At 46.8% G+C, this 23997-nt stretch overlaps 1 long non-coding RNA gene across 1 annotated transcript; it reads right to left on the reverse strand.

Moving 5' to 3' along the window:
* Nucleotides 1–1253: 1253 nt before the first annotated feature.
* LOC129533819 (uncharacterized) lies at nt 1254–21589 on the reverse strand. Its single transcript, XR_008680191.2, has 3 exons — nt 21451–21589; nt 1401–1655; nt 1254–1304 (listed from the first exon to the last, which is right to left on the reverse strand). It is a non-coding gene; the product is annotated as an uncharacterized lncRNA (long non-coding RNA).
* Between the last annotated feature and the right edge of the window lie 2408 nt (nt 21590–23997).

Raw genomic sequence — 23997 nt, forward strand, 5'->3', positions numbered from 1 at the left:
AATTATATCTTAATGATGTTGTTTTAAGTAAATGAATGAATGGATGCCCCTTGTGTACAGAGCCCTTAGTCAGGAGTCCTGGGAGGTAAGGGGATGGGTGGGGTGGGCGGGAATAAAAGGGGGACATAGGCTTTTCTGGTCCTTTCCTCCTGATCACCTACATGGATAAAAGCTCCTCTCTGCTCACAGAGTGTGAGCAGAATAGGGATGGGGCAGGAGCTTGGCAAATCCTTGGTGCTCTCAGAGCCCTGTGGGCCTCAACACAGAGACAGGCTTAGAGACCAGGCCTTCGACCAAGTCTGAGGAGGGAGGGAGGGAGGAGAGGTGGAGGGCTGAGGAAGGTGGGCGGGGGGCACAAAAGGAAGATCTGGAGTCAGCAAAGGCTTCAGAGAAACAGAACGGCAGCCAAGGGAAGAAATAAAAGCTGCAGAGAGCCTTGGGGCCTCCAAAGGGAATAAGAAGGGCGTTTTACAAATATATCAGGGGAAAAGGGATACTTGAAAGCCGCCTGGCCCATTAATAAACGAGAAGGGAAATAAAATTAATGATGATGATAAAAATGGCTGAGCTGCTGAAGTGCTTTGTAATATTGGTCTTTAACAAGGAAAAGAAAAAAATCCTAGGGATGGGCAATTAGAAAGGGACAGAAGCCTTGTCAATATAGTTGATTAAAGGTAGGAAAGAGAATACTTAGAACATTTGGATGACGCCTACCTGGACCAAATCACCATGTCCGGATATAGGCCTTGGGGTCTGAAGGGAATTAGCTGAGGAAATTATTAAACTGTTGGCAGGAATTTTAATTTCATAGTTTTTGGGGGCAGGGGAGGCAAAATCAATGAAGATTCAGGAGCTGGGGATAGAAAAGGGAGAGGAAATGATATAGGTTGAGCTCCTTTGTTGGTCCAGGCACCAGGCTGAGTGTGTTACACACCTTCTATCATTTAATCTGCACCCCTTCTGCAGCTCCAAGTGGTTACTATGATCAGCCCATTTGACAGGCAGGGAAGCTGAGGCTCAAGAGTTTATGTGACTCTCCAAGATGACTCAATTAGCAGATGGTGGTGCCAGAACTTGAACCCGTATTTTTCTGATTCCCAAGAGGATTCTTTTCCATCTACCAGCTGCTTATTCTGACTCTAAATATTGGATTCCACATCTCAGAAGGAAAGACAACCACCCACCTGCCAATGACCTACTTCTGACGATCCTTTTTTGCCTTGAAGCCTTGGGAGTCTAATGACATAGACAGAGGGCGGTCTCATTTTCACTGTGAGGGGTTTAGAGAAGATTTCAGAATGTGCCTGTTGAGGAGAAAGAAACGAGGCGGAGGTTGAGGAATCATGACATCAGGGTCATCGGGGTTTTCAGTTTCTTAGAGTCCAAAGTCCTTATCATACCGGTGGGAAACAGCCATAGCCAGGCCTCCTGACTTGAGGGCTAAGGCTTTGTTCCCCGCACTGTGTGGCTAAAGGTCATCATTTGTCCTGGTCCCTGGCTTCTATCTTCCACCATCCAGTGTCTGTCTTCGGCTTGGATTCTCAGTATCGGCTCTGTCCCCTTCTCTCTGCTTTTGGTACCATAACCTGTGGCTCACATTAGTGTCTTCTATAAACTTATTTTGTCTCTGTTGCTGTTTTGTTAACCCAGATGCCCTGGGAAAAAAGGGTGGGGAGGAGGTGAGAAGGAGAAGCTCGTGAGACTACAAGTGTGAGCCCATTCATTCCTCTCTTTCCTGTCCCACTGGGGTCCTACCATTCTGGGATCCTGTGCATGGGGTGATGGGGACCCACCTGTGATCGGCTGAAATACTGGCCCATTTCTTTACACCCCCTCCCCTAACCCTTTTCATGATGTCTTCTCATGTCCTGTTTACTTCCTTGCTTCCTGACTTTGGGTTTGACCATGTGACTTGCTTTGGTCAAGGAGATGTTAGTAATATGACAGAAGCTTTTATGTGTTTGGGCATCTCCTCTTGTACCTCTCCCACTGCCATAAAATGAGCATATCCCAGCTAGCCCACCAGCCCAGGGTGGGTGACAGATGCTTGGAGGAAGCTTTTCCAGTCAACCCTCCATCTTGCAGTGAGAAGCAGGGCTGTGGCTTGAAGCAGAATTGCCTGGCTGAACTTAGATCACCCAAGCCATAGCTGACTTGAATACCTTTGAGAATGAAGGCTAATTTATATGCACCACTGAGACTTTTGTGGCTGTTACACAGCCATAGCTAACGGATACACAAGCCATCTACACAATGTGTTTGACAGTTCTCCAGTCCCTATCTGAAATCTCTTCTTACTTTAATTCATTAAAGTTAAAAGAAGATTACTGAGCACCCACTAGGTGCCCTTTCCAAGGTTAGGCAGGATGTATGTACAGGTTTTGATTTCTGTCTTTGAGGCGCTCATCCTGGGGGAGTCAGGAAAGCAAACAAATTGTTATGAGATAGGACATCAATGAAAGTATCCTGGAGGAAAAAGGCCTCTGAGTCAAACCTTAGAGTAGGAGGAAGGGGTAGGGTGCTCAAGGTGGAACACACAGGATGCACAAGGGCACAAGGTCATAAAGCAAGCTGGGTTGTTTGTGGAACCTAAGACCATCTTTGTGCTGGAATGTAAACTCCAGCATGGAGAGGCGGGCAGAGCCCAGGCCTGGCTAGGACATTTTACAAGTCCTGGGCCAAATGTTTTTTATATATAAAAAAAAGGACATCAACTGTGGCAATTTATGACCAGATGATGAAGTCCAGGGATACTCCATTAAATAAAAAAGTGGCACAAGATGTGATAAACCTCAAAGAAACAAGAAGAGAATAAAAAGACTTTTGTTCCCACTGCTGATGCAATAAACAGCATAATCCAGGCATGGCACAGGCACAGAAGTAATTACACCATGACACCTGCTCCTGCAAGTCAGGCTGGGGTCTGGCAGGCTCTGTGCGGGGCTGCTGATGTGGAGCCCACCCTCGGCTGAGCTGGTGGAGCTGCGGTGGAAAGGGATGCTGTGCCACCTCTTCCCGCCCAGCTGCTGACCTGGCCCCTCTGCCTGGCACTGCCCTCACCCTACCGTACCCCCAACCCTCTGGAGATGCAGACCTTCCCCTTGGCTTCTCAGGGTGTCACTGCCCCTCTGACTTTTGTGAGTGTTGCCCGCTCTTTGCAGGGGGAGGTGGTAGGGAGGGGAAGGTGAGCAGGCTAGGGGCCATATGGTGATGAAGAGAGCCTCTCCCTTGGGCCCATCCCTCTCTTTCTGACTCCCCCTCCAGGAGTTGGGGAGCCCAGCCCAAGTGTGTGTGATTTCAGAGTCAATCTGTCTGCACTAATTAAATATTGACGGCTGTTAAATATTCATGGGGCATTTTAGCTGCCAGGTCTGATGTCTCCAGGCCCTGCTGGCTGCAGCTCTGCGGATCGGCTCTTTCAGCTGGCGGTCACTTTGCGCTCCTGCCCTTCTCCTCCCCCACCTCTTTCTCTCACCAGGATGTTCCCAGCTGCTCCCTGGGGCCTCCCTGGGTCTCAGGTATCTCTCCTTGCATCTCAGGTCACTTCTTCCCCCACCTTGGGACACCCCCCCCCGCCCCCGCCTTTAGCTCACTTGTGTAGAAGTCGAGGGGTTGCAGCTTTGGGTTTGGGGGCTTGGTGGGACGAGCAGCAGAGGGAATGTGGCCTGCGGTGTAGGAAGGGTTTAGGCTCAGGTGCTACTGAGAAGCCAGGTGAGTGGCATCCGGCGAGGGCTTCCTTCTGGGAACTTCCATTAGTAGCTAGGAGCGCCAGGCTCTGGGAGGTGCTGGGAGCGCCAGGCTCTGGGAGGTGCTGGGATGAGGCCGGGAAACAGCACATCTCTTCTCCGCGGTCTAGAGTGAGGAGGTGCCCCGCAAAGAGGTGGTTCTGGTCCTCAGGAAACACTGTTATGGGGGCAGGGCAGGGGTTGTCTGGTGTACAGCTTGCTGGGGTCGCCCACTAGACTCAACCAGACAGGGGGAGGCAGCACTCAGGGAGGCTCCCCAGAGCGTGATGTCAGGCCAAATCCGAGAGACGAGCAGGAATTAGCCAAGTCAGTAAAAGAGGGTTTGCGAGGAAACGGGTTCCTGTTAAGGGAACAGCATAAGCGAACTGCCTGGACTAGAGGGAGAGGATGGCCCAGCAGCGAATGGCAGGCGTTCTCAGGAGCAGAGGAGAGAAGCGGGCAGGCTGCAGGGGCAGTGTTGCATGCTGGGCTGGGGCTGGGCGTGGGCTGCTTCCTCCTCCTCCCCTCCTCTCCCTCTCTCACTCTCTGATCCTCCATCCCTCCGTCTCCGCTCTGACTCCCTGTCTCAGACTCTTTTTGCTCCACCTGCCTGCCTGCCCTGCACTGTCTCACCCCAATAAGTGGTCACCTCTGCCCTTCCTGAAGGAGGGGCGGAGTCAGAGCACACCACCCTGGGGGTGGAGGCGGCAGGAGGTGGCCTCCATGCCCGTCAGGAAGTCAGTTCCTCTCTGTTTTCTTTCCGAGTGTCGCGCAGTCCCAAAGCGGGGGTCAGTACCTTCTGAGCCTCAGCACCTCTGATTTTTTTTATTATACTTTAAGTTTTAGGGTACGTGTGCACAACATGCAGGTTAGTTACATATGTATACATGTGCCATGTTGGTGTGCTGCACCCATCAACTTGTCATTTAACATTAGGTATATCTCCTAATGCTATCCCTCCCCCCTCCCCCCACCCCACGACAGACACATGCACACGTATGTTTATTGCGGCACTATTCACAATAGCAAAGACTTGGAACCAACCCAAATGTCCAACAATGATAGATTGGATTCAGAAAATGTGGCACATATACACCATGGAATACTATGCAGCCATAAAACATGATGAGTTCATGTCCTTTGTAGGGACATGGATGAAGCTGGAAACCATCATTCTCAGCAAACTACCGCAAGGACAAAAAACCAGTCACTGCATGTTCTCACTCATAGGTGGGAATTGAACAATGAGAACACATGGACACAGGAAGGGGAGCACCTCTGATTTTCTGAAGGGCTGTGTGACTCCAGGTAAAGAGGCTGCATTTGGAGCCAGTCAGCAGCATCTAGCCCCGGCTCCCTAAGGCAAAGAGGTGCTATTCGGGCCCTCCCAGGCACCTGGCCTTTGTGCCAGGCTCTGGGCCCAGTGCTGGCCTCACCCTACTGTGTAACTTCCCACCTCAGTGCAGGGGCTGGAGTGTCAGAGCTGGCCCCTCACCCTACTGCATGTGCAGTTCTGGTTATGTGGGGTCTGTGAGGTCCAGGGAGACATGACCAGAGTGACGGTGTGTGTCAGCTCCCCCCCTCCGCAAGGTGTGAAGGCACCTGCACTGAACTTTGGGTACAAGGGAATCTGAAAATCTAGGCTGCTTCACTTTGGATGATACTAAAAACAACAATATTGATCATAATAATGTTTGTTGAGTGCTGGCTATTGTGTTAAGCACTTTACATGCATGATTTCATTTAATCCTCTCTCAACTCTATAAGCTAGACAGTTTTATTACCCACATCTCACATAGAAGAAAATAGAAGTTCAGAGAGGTCGAGAAACCTGTCCATGGTCACACAGGAAAGGATGGAGCTAGAGTTTGAACTCTAGGCAGTTTCATTCCAGAGTCCATGCCCTTAAGGTCTATGCCAGTCTTTTTCAAACTTCGCCAAGACAAAAATTGCCTTGGGAGCCTGCTAAAATACTGATTCCAGCTCCCTCTTGGACCCACTGAATCTCCATTGGCCGGGGAGTGCCTGGGAAGGGGATGGGTACCAAGTGCAGCAGGGACAGGTGCTGTCTGCCTGTGGGCTGGTGGTCTCTTCTTCCTGGGGACAGAGGGATGAGGGGGGCATCAGCTTAGGATCAGAATCCCCCACCTGAGGAATCTGGCTGCTTTGATGTTTATCACAGTTCTCTTTAAGATGCAGCCTGCTTTGCTGGTGCTAGTAGAGTCGGAAAGAGTTTGTGTTCTCCCTTGGGCAGGAGTTAAAAAGCAGGGGCTGTTAAGCACAGGCCACCTTGATGGTGGTGGCAGCATCAGAAAACAGAGTGAGGGATGAGAGGAAGGAGAAGCTCAGGGGACACCCACAGCCATTTTGATGGGAATGAAGTCAGAAAGAGCTGCACTGCAGTCACCTCTCACTAGCTGTGAGGTCTCGGATAAGCAACTGTTTGCCTTTGAGTGCCAACATTCTCACCTGCAAAATGGGCTAGTAACATTATTTACCCAACAGTATTATTATAAGCATCAAATGGGCTATGTAAAGCACACAACAGTGGTAACTGATCCTTAGAGAGCTCTTACTATGTGTCAATCATTATTCTGGGTGCTTTGCATATATCAACTCACTTAATCCTCATAACAGCCCTACCAGGCTGGTATTATTACTATCCTCAATTTCCAGTTGTGAAACTGAGGCATGAAGATATTAACGGACTTAACTGCAGTCCCACAGGAAGTAACTGGTGAAACTGGGATTTAAGCCCAACGTGTTGGGCTCCAGAGTCCATCCTCTTAACCCTAATAGGTGTCCAATAACTGTCAGTCTCACTCCCTCCACTTTTCTCAAACTCCAGGGAAATTCTCTGTTCTGTTTTGGACAAAGTCAACTCTTTCTTGGAAGATCTTCTTAGGAAAGCCAACTGGGCTGAGAATGGATTTCTCCCTGGTGAACTCAGGATTTGTCGCCACTCACTCTCTTCATTCACTCATTCATCACTCCATAACTACTTATTGATCACTTACTGCGTGCCGTGCCCTGGAGAGACAGCAGTGGACAAATTAGACTAAAAAAAAAAATCCCTTTCCCTAGTGAGACCACAATTGGACATAGAAAGGCAACAGATAAGAAACTACAACATCTAGTAGATCAGTTTGCCATAACTACTATGGAAGAAAATAAGCCAAGAAACAGGGCTGGGAGGGGAAGCTGGAGAAGGTCCACGGAACATCAGGAATAAACATGAAGCGGGCTTGTGCTTGGTATGTCTGGAGGAAGAGGGAACCAGCATGCTGGGGTGTGGGCTGGTGGTTGTTGGAGATGTCAGAGAGGCGATGATGGAGGGAGTGGAGCATGGTGGGCCCTGTTGGCCTTGTAAGATTTTTGGTCATTGTCTGAGAGAGATGGAAGCCATTAGCAGACTCTTCACTAGAGAAGTGGTAGGACCAGAGTCGTCATGACTTAGGATTCCTTCAGCTGCCGTGAGAATAGACAAAGGGCAAGAGGTGAAATCAGGGGACCAGTTTGGAGGCTGCTGCCATAGATAGCCCAGGGGACAGATGATGGTGGCCTGCACCAAGGTGTTAGCGCAGATAAGATGCTCAAGTGGGTTAGAGGTAGAGCCTGGAGTATCTGCTGACAGACTGAATATAGGTTAGTGAGAGGAAAAGTGAGGCCAAGGTTTTAGGCCTGGACCATTGAAAGGATGGAGTCACCATTTGCTGAGATGGTAAGGACTGGGATAGAATGAGTTTGGGGAGGAGGGAAGGGAAGGATCCCAGGAGTTCAAGTTTGGCTGTGTTAAGCTTCAGAGGCCTATTAATTAGATCTTCACATGGAGATTCAGGTAGGTGATTGAAATACATGTATGGCATTTGAGGAGATGTGTGGGCTAGATATATAAATTTGGGAGTTATCAGCATGTAGATGATTTTTAAAATCATGATCCTAGATGAGAACACACAAGGAGGAGAATAGATAGGAAATAGAGAATAGGTCTGAGCACTGAGCCCTGGGAATAGCAATATTTATAGATCGGGGAGATGACAAGGAACTAGCAGGAGAGACTGTGGCCCTGTCACCGCAGCCCCAAGAGCCAGGCAAGGACCCCTGGCTCTGGCGTTGGGATCTCCTCTTTCCTGGACTCAGTTGTGTGCTTTTGGCAGGCCTTTTCTTCCCTCTAGTGGTCATGGCTGAGAATGCATCCAACCGAGCTGGCACCCTAGCCACCTTTCTGCGTTTCTTCTTGTTCAAGTCACTCATTCATTCAGCAGACAGTTTCTACTGAGCACCTACTATGTGCTGGGAACTGACAAGCACAGAAGATGATAAAATACTCTCTCAGAAATCACCACATAGTGTAAAAAAAGACGCACAAACACAACATTTAGACAGTGGTTCTCAGCTGGGGATGATTTGGTTAGTATCTGGAGACATTTTTTCAGTTGTTACAATCAGATGGGGGTAGGGTGGGTTGCTACTGGCATCTGGTGGGTAGAGGCCAGGAATGTTACAAAAGATTCTGTGATGCGCAGGACATCTTCCTGCAACAAGGAATTATCTGGCCCAAAATGTCATTAAGTGCCAGGGTTGAGAAGCTGTGATCCGAGAAAAGGTGTCAGGTGCTATAATAAAGGTATTAGCCAAGCCGTTTGGATGCAGAGGCGAAAGGAATTAAACTTGTTTTTGGGCGGTAAGGAAGGCTTTAATTCTTAGAAACTGTGAGGTTTCAACTTGTCTTGAAGGACGAGTAGAGATTAGCCAGGTAGAAAGAAGAGGGATGAAAAAAAAGATGATGGAAACATTACTCAAATCATGTCACAAAAGAAACTGGCTTGGCCAGGAAAAGCACAGGTCCAGGTGTATCTGGGGCAGCCTCAGTTTACACAAGGTGTTCCCGCATAACTATTCATTGAGTCCCCTCTGGGCTTCAATGTGTCCCAGTTTGGAAGACAGAATCTATGGCCACCTTGTGCTCGGCAGGCTCCGTGCAAACAGGATGAGGAAGAATAGTCTTGCCTCAGAGAGGCCAGAGGAGAGGCTGCCATAAAGACCCAGGGGCAGATGTCTAGAGCAACCCGCCCAGTGCTTTGCCTCCCATAATCCCAGTCTTCAGGAAGCACTGGAGACAATAGGGCCAAGGGCTATGGGTAGGGATAAGGAGACACGAGAACTCTCCCTTCCAAGGCATGGAGGCCTGGAGAGATGATCTGGCCTCTCTGGGCCTCTGCTGGGCCTTCCTCCTCCTACCCTCTCAGACAGAGGTAATGATTGGGTTGTGTGCACAAGCCAGGGGTAGGGGTCAGGCAGGAGGATGGGCTTCTGTCTGAACTCTGCTGCTGACAGCTATGTGACCTAGGGCACATCACAGCTCTTTCTGGCTTTGGTTTCTCCATCAGTCCCAGGAGCAGGTAGACCAGATTGTCTCCAAAGGCCTCTCAGGCTCTCACCTCCTATGTTCTTGCACATTCTAATCCTGAACCCCCTTGAGGAGTGGATTCTGCAGCCAGATAGTCATGACTCAGTGCCTCAGTGATCAGCTAGTAGGGGCCACTTTCTCTTCCCAGGACCTGGGTCTTTAATGAAATGAGAACAAGTCTATCCACTTGGAGAAGGCAGTGCTTCGGGGCATGGGTCATCAAGACCACTGCTGAAATCTATGGACTGTATTGGACCATACAGCTGTGGACTCCCAAGGAGCTGTTAGCCCTCTGCCTGGGACCCCCCCAAGGCTGGGTCAACCATGGCAGAGCCAAGCATGAGAGAGCCTGGTACATGTCTGAGGAGGCTGTTCAGGGCTCCTGTCTGCCCAGTCGTGTTTCTGGAGAGAGGGCAAACAGGCTTTGCCACAGAAAAAGCAGAAAGGGCGCAGCCCCAAGAGCCATCAGAGAGAACACTCTCTTGCTATTTGCAGATGGCTTAACTCGAGTGGGCAGAAATGACAGCAGATGGGCTGAGGCAGGCCTGAGAGGGAGAGGCATGGCTAACAAGACAAACTCCCAGCTATGTATAGCGATTTACAGCTTAAAGAGTGTGTCCCCACAGGCAGGGCAAAGTGGGGAGACGGTCCCCACGGATGGGACTGAAGTTCAGAGAGGTGAATTCCTTGGGCAAGTACAAGGCTGAGTATGTGGGGGCAGAACCTGGACATTATTATATTATTTGGGTCTGTTTCTGGGACATCTATTCTGAAGCCTTTTCATTGACAGAGGAGAGTGCTGAGGTCTGGAGAGACAAATGGATTTGCCACAGGTCATCCAGCTACAGTGAAACACCTGGAACCAGATTGGATGCCTGCTCAGGCTCTCCTGCCTTTAGCTTGGCAGAGGAGCAGTCATACACCCTCATTCCTCCTTTGCTTCAAAAACTATCCATCCACGTACATTACACTGTCTGTATACAACATCGCCAACAGCTAACATTAGGCAGAATTTTGTTCCATTGTAAAAATAACACTTACAAACGTTTAGAAAATAAAGCAAAGTAGAAAGAAAAAATTATCCCGCTTGCCAAGCATTAACTTTTGGGTACATTTACTTTTCTTTGTTTTGCCTGCTTGTAATTCTTTTTTCCCCCTTTTTCACATAGTTGAGTTCATACTGACTGTACAAATTCTCCATATCCTGATTTCACTCATGCTATCATAAGTATTTTCCATGTTATTACACGTACTTCATAAATGCTGTTCTGAAGGCAACAAGTTCACTGAACCGACCCCTGATTGTTGGACATTTAGACTGTTTTCAATTTTTCACTGTTACACACAATGCTTCAAAGAACAGCTTCATGTAAGATGGCTTTGAATGTTTAGGATAATTTTCCTGGGCTGGCATATTAGAGAGAATACTTTTAACATGTCTACAGGCTGGCATATTAGAGAGAATAGTGGTAACATGTGTACCAGGGTCTCTTATGGTTGGCTCTGCCATGGTTGACCCAGGCTTGTAGGGGTCCTAGGCAGAGAGCTAACAGATCCCCTTTCCTCTTTCTGCAACCTTTCCTGAAGTCTATGATGATTTCTTATTCTCACTTACTCCCTTAGAACCCATGAGTTCTTTCCCAAGACAATTCCATTAAAATTTGTCCCATTAGCCAGGACACTCTTTCCATTGAAAGTGAGTGAAAAAAAAATCACCTCCAAAATTATATTGATTAAAAATGAAATGTATTGGTTCAATAACCTGAAAAGTCTCTAGCTTCAGGTGTAACTGGATCCATGTGCTTAAGTAATGTGATCTGGGCCTGGATTTATACTGCCTCTCAGCCCAGTTCTGTTGGCTCCATCCTCAAGCCCTACATACTGGCAAAATGGTTGTAGATCAGTTTCAGCGTGCCTGTTTCCAGGCCTGCAGAAAAGAGCAAAGTTTTCTCTCTGGTACCTCCTACATAAGCCCCAGAATTCACTTTGATTGGACTAACTTAGATTGCTCACTCTCTCCTGAAATAATCAATCACCAGAGACATGGCCTCACCTTAAGCTCAGAGAGCTTGGATAAAATACTTTGTGCGTGGAGCTGGGGTTAGCTCATTTGTCCCAGAGCCCATAGGTTAGGAGAGGTGATTCCTGCAAAGCATGTGTGGGGCATTTGTTACAAGAAAAGGGAATGGATCCTGGAGGGAGAAGGAAACAAAAAACAACAGATGCCGCTCTATTTGGGGAAAGACTGTTGTCTCAGAAGCACAGCATTTTGGACCTGAAGAGTGCTGCAAACACATCCTCCTCCTATCCCAAAGAGAAGTCCCCATAAAGGCTATCCAGGTCTCCTCTCTAAAACGCTGCACAGCTCCAGGGGAATTTGGCTCCAGTTCAGGTACTGAGTTATCCTCTACTTTGTGACTCATGTGAATTGTTCTGTTAACCAATTTCAGGCCCTGAAAGCAAAAGTAAGAATTTCAACTATGTGTTACTTAAGAGGATATTTATTATATTTAACTGAAATGGTCCCTTTCTAAGAAGAGAACTCTATACGCCAGCCACAAGCAAAATGGCACCTGCTGTTGAGCTGGCTGGGTGGGCCTCCCAGCAAGCTGCCTTCCCTGTCTCTGCTGCCCAGTCACTCAGAGCTGGTCTTGACCTTTGGGACAGCATGCAGCTCATATGGGCCCAGCAGATCATAGCCCAGGTAGCACATGGATGGATCTTCTTGTCTTGTAGTCCCTACAGCATTTTGTGTGACACCATGTTTTCCTTTCTGTAGCCCGAGGAGGCTGCCATTCAAACAGCCACCAATTCTCCCTGGCTGGCGAGACCCAAGCGTATAATAGCATCATATTTCTAATGGTCACAGCAAAGAAGGATTCAGTTGCAGTCAATGCTGATGGCCACAGTTTAAACTGTTTGCCATCTGAGTGAGTTAGGGTAATTCTTGCTGCTGTAACACATAGAACCCAATGTAGAGGCTCAGATGCTACAGAAGCATGTTTCTTGCCTATGTGAGAGGATTTCTTCTGCTATAGATGCTTGTTTCTTGCCTCAGGTCAGCAGGGCACTGTCCTTCAAGTTGTCTCTGGGTCCCAGGCTGCTGGCTGCTTTGCCACCTTTAGCTAAGGGCTTCCAAGGTGACCCCAAGGTTGTCTTTATTTCAGGCAGCCCAGAGAGGAATACGAACAAAGAGGAGTCAAGTGGGGGTTGTGTATAGGGCAGTCCTGGAAGTGGCACTGATTTCTGCTCCTCTCCCATGGGTCAGGGCAGAACTTAGTCACAAGCCTACGTGTGACTTCAAGAGAGACTGGGAATACAGGCCAGGTACAGTGGCTCACGCCTGTAATCCCAGCACTTTGGGAAGCTGAGGCAGGAGGATCACTTAAGATCAGGAGTTCATGACCAGCCTGGCCAACATGGTGAAACCCCTTGTCTACTAAAAATACAAAAATTAGTTGGGCATGGTGGCGTGCACCTGTAATCCCAGCTACATGGGAGGCTGAGGCAGGAGAATCACTTGAACCCAGGAGGCAGAGGTTGCAGTGAGCCCAGATCATGCCACTGCACTCTAGCCTGGGCAACAGAGCAAAACTCCATCTCAAAAATAAAAAAAGAGAGAGAGAGGCTGGGAAAACAGTCTAGCTATGCAGCTGGGAAGAAGTAGGGAGCATAGATTTTGGTGAGCAGAGAGCAGTCTTTGTCGCACAATCTCAATCCAAATTCCAAGCCTGAATGAAAAGGGACCATTCCAAGGGAAGAAGGGAAAGTATGAGTCCATGTCCAGAGAAGAAAGGTGTGGGCTACCGGGTGGCCAGGCAGCCAACCAATCCATTGACCATCTGCCATTGCAACTGGGCTGGCATATTAGAGAGAATACTGATAACATGTGTACCAGGGTCTCTCATGGTTGGCTGGGTGGGCCTCCCATTGAGACTCCTCTCCAGCCGTCCCTCAAGTCCGGGTACAAGGCCCTCCCCTGGTTACCAAGAATCACTCCCAAGGCAAAGGCAAGGGGCCCTATGTGTGCATAAGCCCTGGAGAAGAATTTTTGGATCAAGGCATCCCACTTTTTGCTCCTCACACACAAACACTACACATAACCTGCAGACATCATGATAGAATCATTTGGATAAATTATGAAATTTCAACCCAACTGCTCAGGAGGTCTGAGGCTTGTAGGGTGAGAGAAAGTGTGATTTGTCACTCAGAGACAGACTGAAACTGGAGGATGGATTTCTGATAACACAGTGTGATCGATGTACAGCATTTTCTGACTTCGGTTAACAACACTTCAGCTGTTGTTACTCAATCTTGGCAGCTCACTTCACATTAACGTTCATTTCCAAAGGATCATCTCAGATTCAAGTATCTTTCACAGACTCTCAGCCCATTCAGCTGGCAATAATTATTGCCTTGTTGCTCAAGGTGAAGTTCTACTTGTTGCTGCATGACAAATTCCACAAGTGGGGGCTAGCTTCTTAGGTGGGCACCTCTCACCCCCACTTCTGTGCAACATGGCCCCCCAAAGCATTATTGCTCTCATAAAACATTATATCTCTCCAACCACGAAAGGCTTCTGACTCCGATTTCTCCCCTGAATCTATTCCTGGTCTTCTGAGAATGGCAGTGAGGGAGGGCTGCTTTCATTTGGATTGCTTTGCTTGCTTCCTGGTTATGTGCTAGGCAATGCTATCGGCAACTTAGGTCATCTCAGCAGAGAGAGGGATTTGTTTTCAAAGTCATGAATTCATGCTGACGTGCTGGTAATCACACCATTCCACTAAGCCTCTTCCTTTGTCATTCTTACCTGAGAACCTCTTGATTCGTGTCCTCGTTCCCTTTCCGAAGCTTCCAGTCTTCCTCTCTTGCATACACTATGTTCTAAATACTAAGCTACACATTGTCAAATCAAACTATATGTTAAGCTATAATAGCACCCACAGCTTTCAAAACATCAACATTCAAATGGCAACTTGTGGCTACCTGCTGCCATGATTTCTTACTCACGACACTCCGCACACCACCTATTGGTTAATATGAACTTGAGCTGGGGGCTTGCATTTCTGCATTGACTTTCCCCACTTTACTCAATTTATTAACAACAGTTTCCATATCCAGCACTTTCAGGAAACCAGTAACAGGCAAATTTCACCTAAGGCTCTATGTCTCCTTTCTGATATTGTTGGATCTTATCCAAGCATCCTTTCAAGAAAGAACACTCTGCAATGAATAAGATATGAACTATATAAAATAACAAGAATCCTTTCCAGTTTAAACCAGCCTTCAGAATAATTCTATTCACACAGCATACGGCACAACATGAGCATTTTTACCCAGGGCAAACGGCCTTGCATGATTTCAGGGAGGAAGTGAGGCTGCGCGTGGCAGAGGAACGGGGGAGGGGCGGTTTGTGGGAGGGTTGTAGTGAAGGGAAATGTCAGGGGTGAGTTGGTTCTGGGAAGGCAGCCACTGGGTTCTGGGTCCCATGAAAGAAGTATCCTAGGCTATAGACTGCAGATCTATTGGGATAGAGAACACACACACACACACACACACACACACACACATATGCACACACACAAACACACCCCAGATCTATACGGCCACAGCCTGTGCAATGCCATTCCCTCTCCCTAGAACAATGTTCTCCTCCATGTTTGCCCCACCTGTGACTTATCCTATTCCTGCATATGAAGATCTGTAGTGCCGTCTAGGCCCCCTCCCCTTTCTATATGACACCCTATCTATACCTCTTCCCACAATTGATCATTTTGCGTATGTGTGTGTGTGTGTGTGTGTCTGTCTGTCTGTCTATCTTCTCATTTGACAACACAGCCCTCCGCAGTAGGAAGCATTTCTTTCTCATCTTAATATCCTTAGCATCTGGTGTGTGGTCAATACTCAATGAATGTTGAATGAATGACTAAAATTAGCATCCAGCCTATCATGAAACCTTAATGAACATTAAACTCTAAGTGAATTAAGCCCCATCCAAAGTCTCTTCTTTATCAATATCCAGGAAGGCCTTGGATATGCACACTAATGATGACTATGCATATTTCATAAAAATGTTTCCAAAACCTACCATGCCCCCTGTATTAGCCATGTATAGTAGCACCGTGTTATTCTATTGTGTTAACACATTTGCCTTTGCCTGGTCAGCCCCTTCTTGTTTGGCCTTTGTGTTGTTGGCAATTTATAGTTATTATAGAAATAATGCTGCTATAGATGGGTTTTTCTTTCTTTGGGGCTAACACCGTAGGATTTTTTTTTAACCAAAGAAGGAATTACCGGGTCAGAGCCTCTCAACAGCAGTGTGGCTCTCATTTATGTTGCCTGATTGCTTACGGAAATTTGTCCAGTCTTTCTAAAAGGCAATGCTGAAGGTTGTGTTTCCACTGGCTGCCTATCCTGGGTTTTATCATACTTATTTTTGTGGCTTTAGTAGGCATGTAACAGGACCTGAAAGTTGCCTGGATCTAAATTGTATTTTATAGCTGGCAAGACCGCGCCTATTTCCACGTGGTGATTTACTATCTCCATTTCCTGGTTTAATTTTGTTCATCTCCTTTGACCACTTATCAGGAAGAATCACATAACGGCCTATCCGTTATCTGTTTTGGGCAGTAAGCAGGCCTGGGAGGGAGAATGAGACAGACATAACGGATGCCGTGGCTTTCCTTTTGGTATTTATTTTTATTACATTGCAATGCAAACATTTTTATTCTCACATATTTGAACCCATCTATCAGAGCCCTGATGGTATCTTTTTCTTCAATAGCCAGGAATTTATCTCCTTATCAGCAGCAGGGGTAACAATGCCAGTTCCTTGTCTCCAGGTTTGTCACAGATTAGCAGTACGATATGGCTGAACTTGACAGGTATGCTGTATGAATTTAAATTAACTCTCCCCTGGCCTGTTAGCCAACTGTCCCCGCGATGCTTATTAAATACCAATCTCTTTCTCCAATATGCTCCTTGGCTGGCCTAACATTGGTTTTGCCAGAATTCAAATCCATCTCAGGAATCTCTCTTCTGGTGACCTTTGCAGTTTTTAACTCAGTACAGGATGGTTTCAGTGATTGACAATTCACATCTTAATCACTCAGGAGGGATCAGCTATCACTGCCATTAAAAGACAAATCCTTTGATGGTTCTTTACCTGGAAGAATAAGCATCCTACACTCAGAGCTGTCAAACTCTATTAAAGGACTCAGAAGAATTTACATTGGTATTGCACTAACTCTGTATATTGACTTTGGAACATTGCATATGTACTTAGGGATTACAATTAGACCAGAGCTGGAAAGCTCCCCAAAGACCTCAGAGCTTTAGACAAGGGAAAAACTCAAGTTTTCTTCAAATGAGTCTGGCCTGGGGAATGTCCCAAGGCTGATCCTTCTCTGTAATGTCATTTTTCTCTAGCCTTCCCCCACCCCCATCCCAGGAAATTGGTTTTGATATCCAGAGAGAGAGAAAACCAAAAGGGAATCTTGACTGTACTCTAAAAGTCCCGTGGTAAATATGTCGGTGGGAGGGTGATGGGTTGGGCAGAGGATGACAATAGAGGATTCACAGCTCCTTCAGTCAGCCTGGAGATCACAGAACATGCTTTCCACCACTTCAGTGCCAGTATTTTCAATTCCCTTGGCTCACTGTCCTTTGGTTTTGCTCTCCTAGCAAAGCCCCAGATCAGAATCTATCCAAATGTCCAGCACCGCCTCAGTCACACCTGGGCTGCTCAGCACTCTCAAAGGAAGATCACACAGCCATGTGAACTGCTGCTGCAGAAAGTGCGCAGCGTCCAAGCTCAGTGACGCCGGGGATCCTCTGGTGCTTCCACCATCCCCATTCTCTTCCCAACCCTGTCTTTCGTTTCTCCTCCCGGTCACACTGGGATCCTTGCACATGTGTGGATCTATTCCTCCTGGAGCCTAGTCAGGAAGGAACCTCACTCTCCTGATTATACAGGCTCTGTACTGGAGCCTCAAACTCATCTCTACTGGCTCCTTCCCGTCAATACTTAATATAATCTACTGTCTTCATTATTATAAAACTCTCTTTTAACCCTGCAGCTACTTCTAGCTGCCGCCTTCTTTCATCTCCCCTTCACTAACTCTGGACTATCCTTGCTGTCCGGTTCCTTCAATCTCAACTGACTTCTCAACTCGTTGCCTTAAGGATTTCACCCCATCACTCCACAGAGATTGTTTTTAAATTTCTAATTAAGCTTTTTTCTATTTAATAGAAACCCTTTTCTCTGACTACATACTTACTTTCGTTTTTTTAAAAATAAACTTTTATTTTAGCTTTAGGGGTATATGTGCAGTTTGTTATATAGGTAAACTGTGTACATGTCACAGGGGTTTGTTACATAGATTTATTTCATCACCCAGGTACTAATCCTAGTACCCAATAGTTATTTTTTCTGGTCGTCTCCCTCCTCCCAATCTCCACCCTCTAGTAGGTCCTGGTGTCTGTTGTTCCGCTCTTTATGTCCATGTGTTCTCATCATTTAGCTCCCACTTATAAGTGAGAATGTGCAGAGGTTTTCCATTCCTGTGTTAGTTTGCCAAGGATAATGACCTCCAGCTCCATCCATGTTCCTGCAAAGGTCTGCCATTAATGGGCATTTAGGGTGATTCCATGTCTTTGCTATTGTGAATAGTGTTGCAATGAACATACACATGCAGGTATCTTTATGGTAGAACAATTCATATTCCTTTGAATATATACCCAGTAATGGGGTTGCTGAGTTGAATGGTAGTTCTGCTTTTAGCTCCTTGAGGAATCGCCACACATCTTTCCACAATGGTTGAACTTATTTACACTCACACCAACAGTATATAATCATCCCCTTTTCTCCACAACCTTGCCAGCATCTTATTTTATTGATGTTTAAAAAACAGCCATTCTGACTGGTTTGAGATGGTATTTCACTGTGGTTTTTATTCGCATTTCTCTAATGATCAGTGATGCTGAGATTTTTCTTTCATATGCTTGTTACCCACATGTATGTTTCCTTTCGAAAAGGGTCTGTTAATGTCCTTTGTCCACTTCTTAAAGGGGTTGTTTGGTTATTTTCTTGTAAATTTATTTAAGTACCTTACAGACGCTGGATATTAGACCTTTCTTAGATGCATAGTTTGCAAAAATTTTCTTTCATTCTGTAAGTTGTTTACTCTGTTGATCGTTTCTTTTGCTGTGCAGAAGCGCTTTAGTTTAATTAGATCCCACTTGTTAATTTTTGCTTTTGTTGCAATTGTTTTTGGCATTTTTGTCATGAAATCTTTGCCAGTTCCTATGTCCAGGATGGTATTGCCTAGGTTGTCTTCCAGAGTTTTTATAGTTTGGGGTTTAACATTTGAGTCTTTAATCCATCTTGAATTGATTTTTGTGTATGGTGTAAGGAAGGAGTCCAGTTTCAGTCTTCTGCATATGGCTAACCAGTTACCCCAGCACCGTTTATTGACTAGGGAATCCTTTCCCCATTGCTGTTTTTGTCAGCTTTGTCGAAGATCAGATGACTGTAGCTCTTTTTTTGGCTTCCTGTCCCAGCCCAGGCCTCTAGCATTGGTGTTCCTCAAGTTCTGCCTAGCCGCTTGGTTCCCCTCACTCATCATTCTTGTTCTTGTGGCTTCGGCGGTGAGTTAGCCATGTGTGGACCCGGCTGGCTCTCTCCTGAGTTTCAGAGCCCTAACATGAGCTCTGGAACCTGAATGTCTGTGTATGGAACTGCCTTTGCCACTATGTGCTGTGTGACCTTGAGCAAGTTACTCAACTTCTCTGTACCTTAGTTTCATTTCTCCTGAGGTTATTGTGAGGGCTTAGTTGAGTTTTTGTTATTACTGTTACACAGTCAACTGCCTGTTGAATGTTGTCTCCTTCACATGTCCCAAAGACATATGGAATGTGACTAGCCTGAATCTAGTTCGCCTCCATCTCCACCCATTCCTGCAACCATCATCAAAGGAATGTCTTCCTTTCCCTTTGGTGAAGGATGCCACTGAAGTCCTGGACCACCTGGACTGTCCTTCTCTCTTCACCCCTGACCAATCAATCACCAAGTCCATGTATCTACCTCCTCGACATCTCTCTTCACCCCTTCCTACCCACACCCCCAACCCCCACCCTTACTCTGGCCACCACCATTTCTCGTTTAGGTTTACTGCACGAACTCTTTGGCAGGACCCTCTTGTTCTTAAACTCCAAGCCCCTTGGCATGGTTCACAAGTTCCTATTTGCCTGGCATGGTGGCTCATATCTGTAGTCCCAACACTTTGGGAGGCTGAGGTGGGAGGATTGCTTGAGCTCAGGAGTTCGAGGCCAGGCTGGACAACATAGTGAGACTCTGTCTGTACAACAAAATACAAAAATTAGCCAGGTGTGGTGGCATGCACCTGCAGCCTTAGCCACTAGGGAGGCTGGAGGCAGAAGGATCACGTGAGCCCAGTTTGAGGCTTCAATAAGCCCTGATGCTGCCACTGCATCCAGCCTGGGCAACAGAGCAAGATCCTGTCTCAAAACAAAAAAACAAAACAAAACCAAGTTTCTGTCTGGTCTGGTGCTGCTTGTTTCTCTTTGTGCTCCTTCACTGCCTAACATCCAGCCACATCACTCCTTTTCTTGCACTCACATGTTCTCTGGTGTTCCACCTGCTGTTTTCTCTGCTTGGAACAGTCTTCTTCCTGTCCCTTTCCAGGCATTGCTAACTCCTTATCTTTGCAGTCTCATGCTAAAAGCCATATCCTGGACAGCTGGTCCACCCTTTCAATGGGAGAAGAGGTGCTTAGACCTAAGTGCTCTCCAGCACCCTGTATTTCACCCATGACTGGGCCTCCATCACCTTCTTGGGAAGTCCATATTTCCCACAGAGGAATCATGACCCTGTTGTTCACTCCTGTATGTCCACTGCTTGGCACACAGCAGATACACCATAAATATTTGCTGGAAAAGTATCACATATTTTTGACAATATGCATGCTATCTCCATGTTCTTCAATTAATTGCTCTACTCAACAGTTGGTGCGGGATATTGGGTATCCTTCTCTCTCTTGTTCTCTCTCCTCTAAATAACTCTCAGTACTTGCCATTAAGAAGCTAAGAGTACAGCTGTGGAGATGGATGAGGCAGCAGATAATGACGATGGAAATAACACAAGCTGATCTGTGTGTACAGGAGTCAATGCTGTGGAATAGGGGCTGGGGAGAGAATGGGCAGATACTTCCTGGAGGAATTGACTCTGAGCTGAGTTTTTAAAATAATAAAGAAGAACTGGATAGGGAAAGAAGGAGGGGAAAGATGCTCAGACTCTTCTATGCGCCAAATAGCAGCTAAGTAGGCACAACCCTTATGTCTGTTTCCACCAACAATTTTCATACCCATGATCAGCTCCATTTTATTGAAAGATTGTGATGCACACCTGGGACCTGGGATACTGAGGACTGTGCCTCCTTCTAAACCTCTCTGTGTCTTCACTCCTCTAAATAACCCAGCTGGTCCTGCAGGGCAAACACTGCCTAGAGGATGCTACTAAGATCAAGTGTCCAGTACATGCCTGTCTTCACTCATGATTTCCCTAGGCAAAAGAATGGACTCCGAGGAGGTGAATTGTTTGCCTAAGGCTGCACAGAGCAAGTTAGAAGCCCAGCCAGGTTCAACTCCAAAGACCTGCTCTTTATGGCCTTCTACATGTTAAGGGTGATTTGTTCGTCTGTCTGTTTGTTTGTTTTTGATGAGGGCTGGGGTAGAGCAGCAACACCCAACACCCAAATCTTGTACTTGACCAGTGAGTTTTTATGGATAGACTTTTTCAGGAAATCTTTATGGATAGATTTTTTACTTACTGTGATACAAAGACATTTATTCAATACGAAAAGACAGAAACATTCTGCTTTATGTATTCTACCACTACAGTTCAATGAAGTTAGAAATAAACAAGAATGGGTTATCCAGTCACTTAGAAGTTAAAAACACTCCTAAATAATGCCATGGAAAGGGAAGATATTCAGAACAGAGTATTTAAAGAACAAGGATGTAAACACAGCATATCATATAAATTTATAGGATGCTGTCATGCTGGTACTTAAAGAAAAACCTGTTGCTCATGATGGCATCTATTAGTAAGAAAGAAGAAAAACTGGGAATTAAGTCTCTACTTAAATAACCTAGAAGGGGTACAAATTATCTAGTGAAAGGAAAGTGGAAAGAATAATAAACCCCAAAGCAGAAAGGAATAAAACAGACATAAAATTAAATTTGGAGCACAAGCTAAACCAATGCCTCCCAAATCCGACAATATATTGTAATTACCTAGGATGCTTGCTTGAACCACAGATTCCTAGGCAGGAGCAAAAACCTACTGAGTGAGACTCACTGGGACTTGGGACCTGGAACCTGGGATCTGTATTTCTGACAAGTTCCCCTCATGGTTGCTGTGCAGCTAGCTCAGCCATCTTTCTATCCTCTGGTGTTGGGAACCAGGCCTACACTGATTCTCTCCTGTGAACCTTCAGGGGTTCTTGGCCACTGTCACTGTTGGTGACCTTTATTCTCTTCTGCATCCATATAGTGCGATCAGGTAGGTCACAATGGCACTCTGGCCTTTGGACCTAGTTGGTTAGTCCAAGAGTGGACACTTGACTCTAACTGGGCCCAAGTGCCTCTTTCCTGGGACTTTCAGATTTGGAACCAAGAGAGCTGTGCAGCCTCCCTTTCATAGCCCTGATTGTTATATGTGAAGCAGTGGGCTCCCTGACACCGTATTTCCCAGCCTGTGGAGTGGAAAAGAGGAGGAAGCTGATCGTCAGAGAGAGAAGGTTGAAGGCATCATATAGAGAGAAGTGGAGAGGCAGGGAGAAGAATCCCAGCGTCATGCAAGTCTCTGCTTCCTTTTGCTCTTATGACTCAGATGCTTTTATGTCCTTGGTTTCTTTTGTTTTAAGACAGATTCCCAGTCTGTCACCCAGGCTGGAGTGCAGTAGTGTGATCTCAGCTCACTGCAACCTCCACCTCCTGGGTTCAAGCGATTCTCCTGCCTCAGCCTCCTGAGTAGCTAGGATTACAGGCACGCACCATTTTTAGTAGAGATGGGGTTTCACCATGTTGGCCAGGCTGGTCTCGAACTCCTGACCTCCGTTGATCCACCCACTTCGGCCTCCCAAAATGCTGGGATTACACGTGTGAGCCACCGTGCCAGGCCTATGTCCTTGGTTTCTAAGAGATGTTCTCAGGTATCATTTTCCCTGCATGTGTAAGCTGGCTTGAACAGGGTTCCTGCTCCATGTACTAAAAGAGTCCTGGCTAATTCACAGCCTTACTTGGCTCCCTCCCCTCCAGGCACAGGCTCCCAGGATCACCACCCACACATTCATCCTTCCAGGAGCATAGGAAGGAGATAGTGACAATAGTCACACCATCCATGCCTTGATGACATTGATGCTTCCTGGTCTGGGTGTGATACAGGTCTGTCATAAGACACTCTACTTTCTTTTTGGCAACATACCTTCCTGGAATCTTTTTTTTTTTTTTTTTTTTTGAGAGGGAATCTCGCTCTGTCGTCCGGGCTGGAGTTCAGTGGCCTGATCTCAGCTCACTGCAAACTTTGCCTCCTGGGTTCAAGTGATCCTTCTGCCTCAGCCTCCTGAGTAGCTGCGATTACAGGCATGAGCCACCACACCCTGCTAATTTTTATATTTTTAGTAGAGAAGAGGTTTTGCCACATTGGCCAGGCCGGTTTCAAACTCCTGACCTCAGGTGATCTGCCTGCCTCGGCCTCCTAAAGTGCTGGGATTACAGGCGTGAGCTATGCCTGGCCACCCTCCTGAATCTTAAAGTCAAATTTGACTGTGTAGCCCAGTAGCCATGAGGATAGGCATAAGGTGCAGCAGCAAGATCAAGATGGCCCATCCTTTGGAAAGTTACGGAATAAATAATAAACTGTAAAACAGATATTAATAACATTTTTAAAAATTGATAAGCCACGCCTAAATAATAAGTGGGTCAAAGTAGTCAGCACTAAATATTTGAGAGGTGTAGGCTGAACATCTCACACTGGGGGTGGTGTGAGGTCTGAGCATTGTGAGACAAGTAGAACTTAGTCACTGTCTCTTGGGTCAGGCTGGTGGAAGATACATGCTCATGAATAAACAGAGAGGGTAAAATGCCAAGGACAGTGAACAAGGTACTAAGGATTGCAGAGACGGGGACTCAGCTCTAATTGGAGATGTTGGTGGAGGCTAGCTTGGAGGAGAAGCCATTTGCCCCGAGTCACCCTGAATGAGTTCCTGGGCAGATCGGAGAGCAGGAAGACCACGTGGAAGGGCCCATGCATGGCCTGCCAAGGGAACTTAATCAGCTGGGTTACTGGAGATGGAGGCCTAGAAATGAGGCTGGCAGGGTGGCAAAGGCTGCATTCTCATGACCTCATGGGCTCTGATATGGGACTCTTGGTGGTGAGAGAAAAGCAGGAGGGTTTTAAGATGGGAAGTTGTCTTGGAGGTTGTGCAGTTATTATTGCTATTCATTAATTACTTCTGTCTCTCTTTTTTTCTGGGCCCTTGGTGGGACTACAATTCCCGGCTCCCCGTGGTTGGACAGGATCCCATGGATGGAGCTGAACAGTGAAATATGAGTGGAAGTGATGTGTTATTTCTGGGCCAAGCATCTATTGCTGGTATAAGACCCTATAGAGCTCTCGTTCACTCTATCAAAACTACCAGCATTCAAGATAGGACAGTTGATACAGCAGACCTGACCTCTATTCTCCAAGTGGGGGTTGGGGTGGGATGATGGCAGAGAGGCCTATGTGCTGGGCCTGCCATCCGTGCCCATGGAGGCCATGGAGGCATGGAGGTGTGG

The sequence above is a fragment of the Gorilla gorilla genome, chromosome 4, assembly GCF_029281585.2.
Source record: "Gorilla gorilla gorilla isolate KB3781 chromosome 4, NHGRI_mGorGor1-v2.1_pri, whole genome shotgun sequence".
Lineage (NCBI taxonomy): Eukaryota > Metazoa > Chordata > Mammalia > Primates > Hominidae > Gorilla > Gorilla gorilla.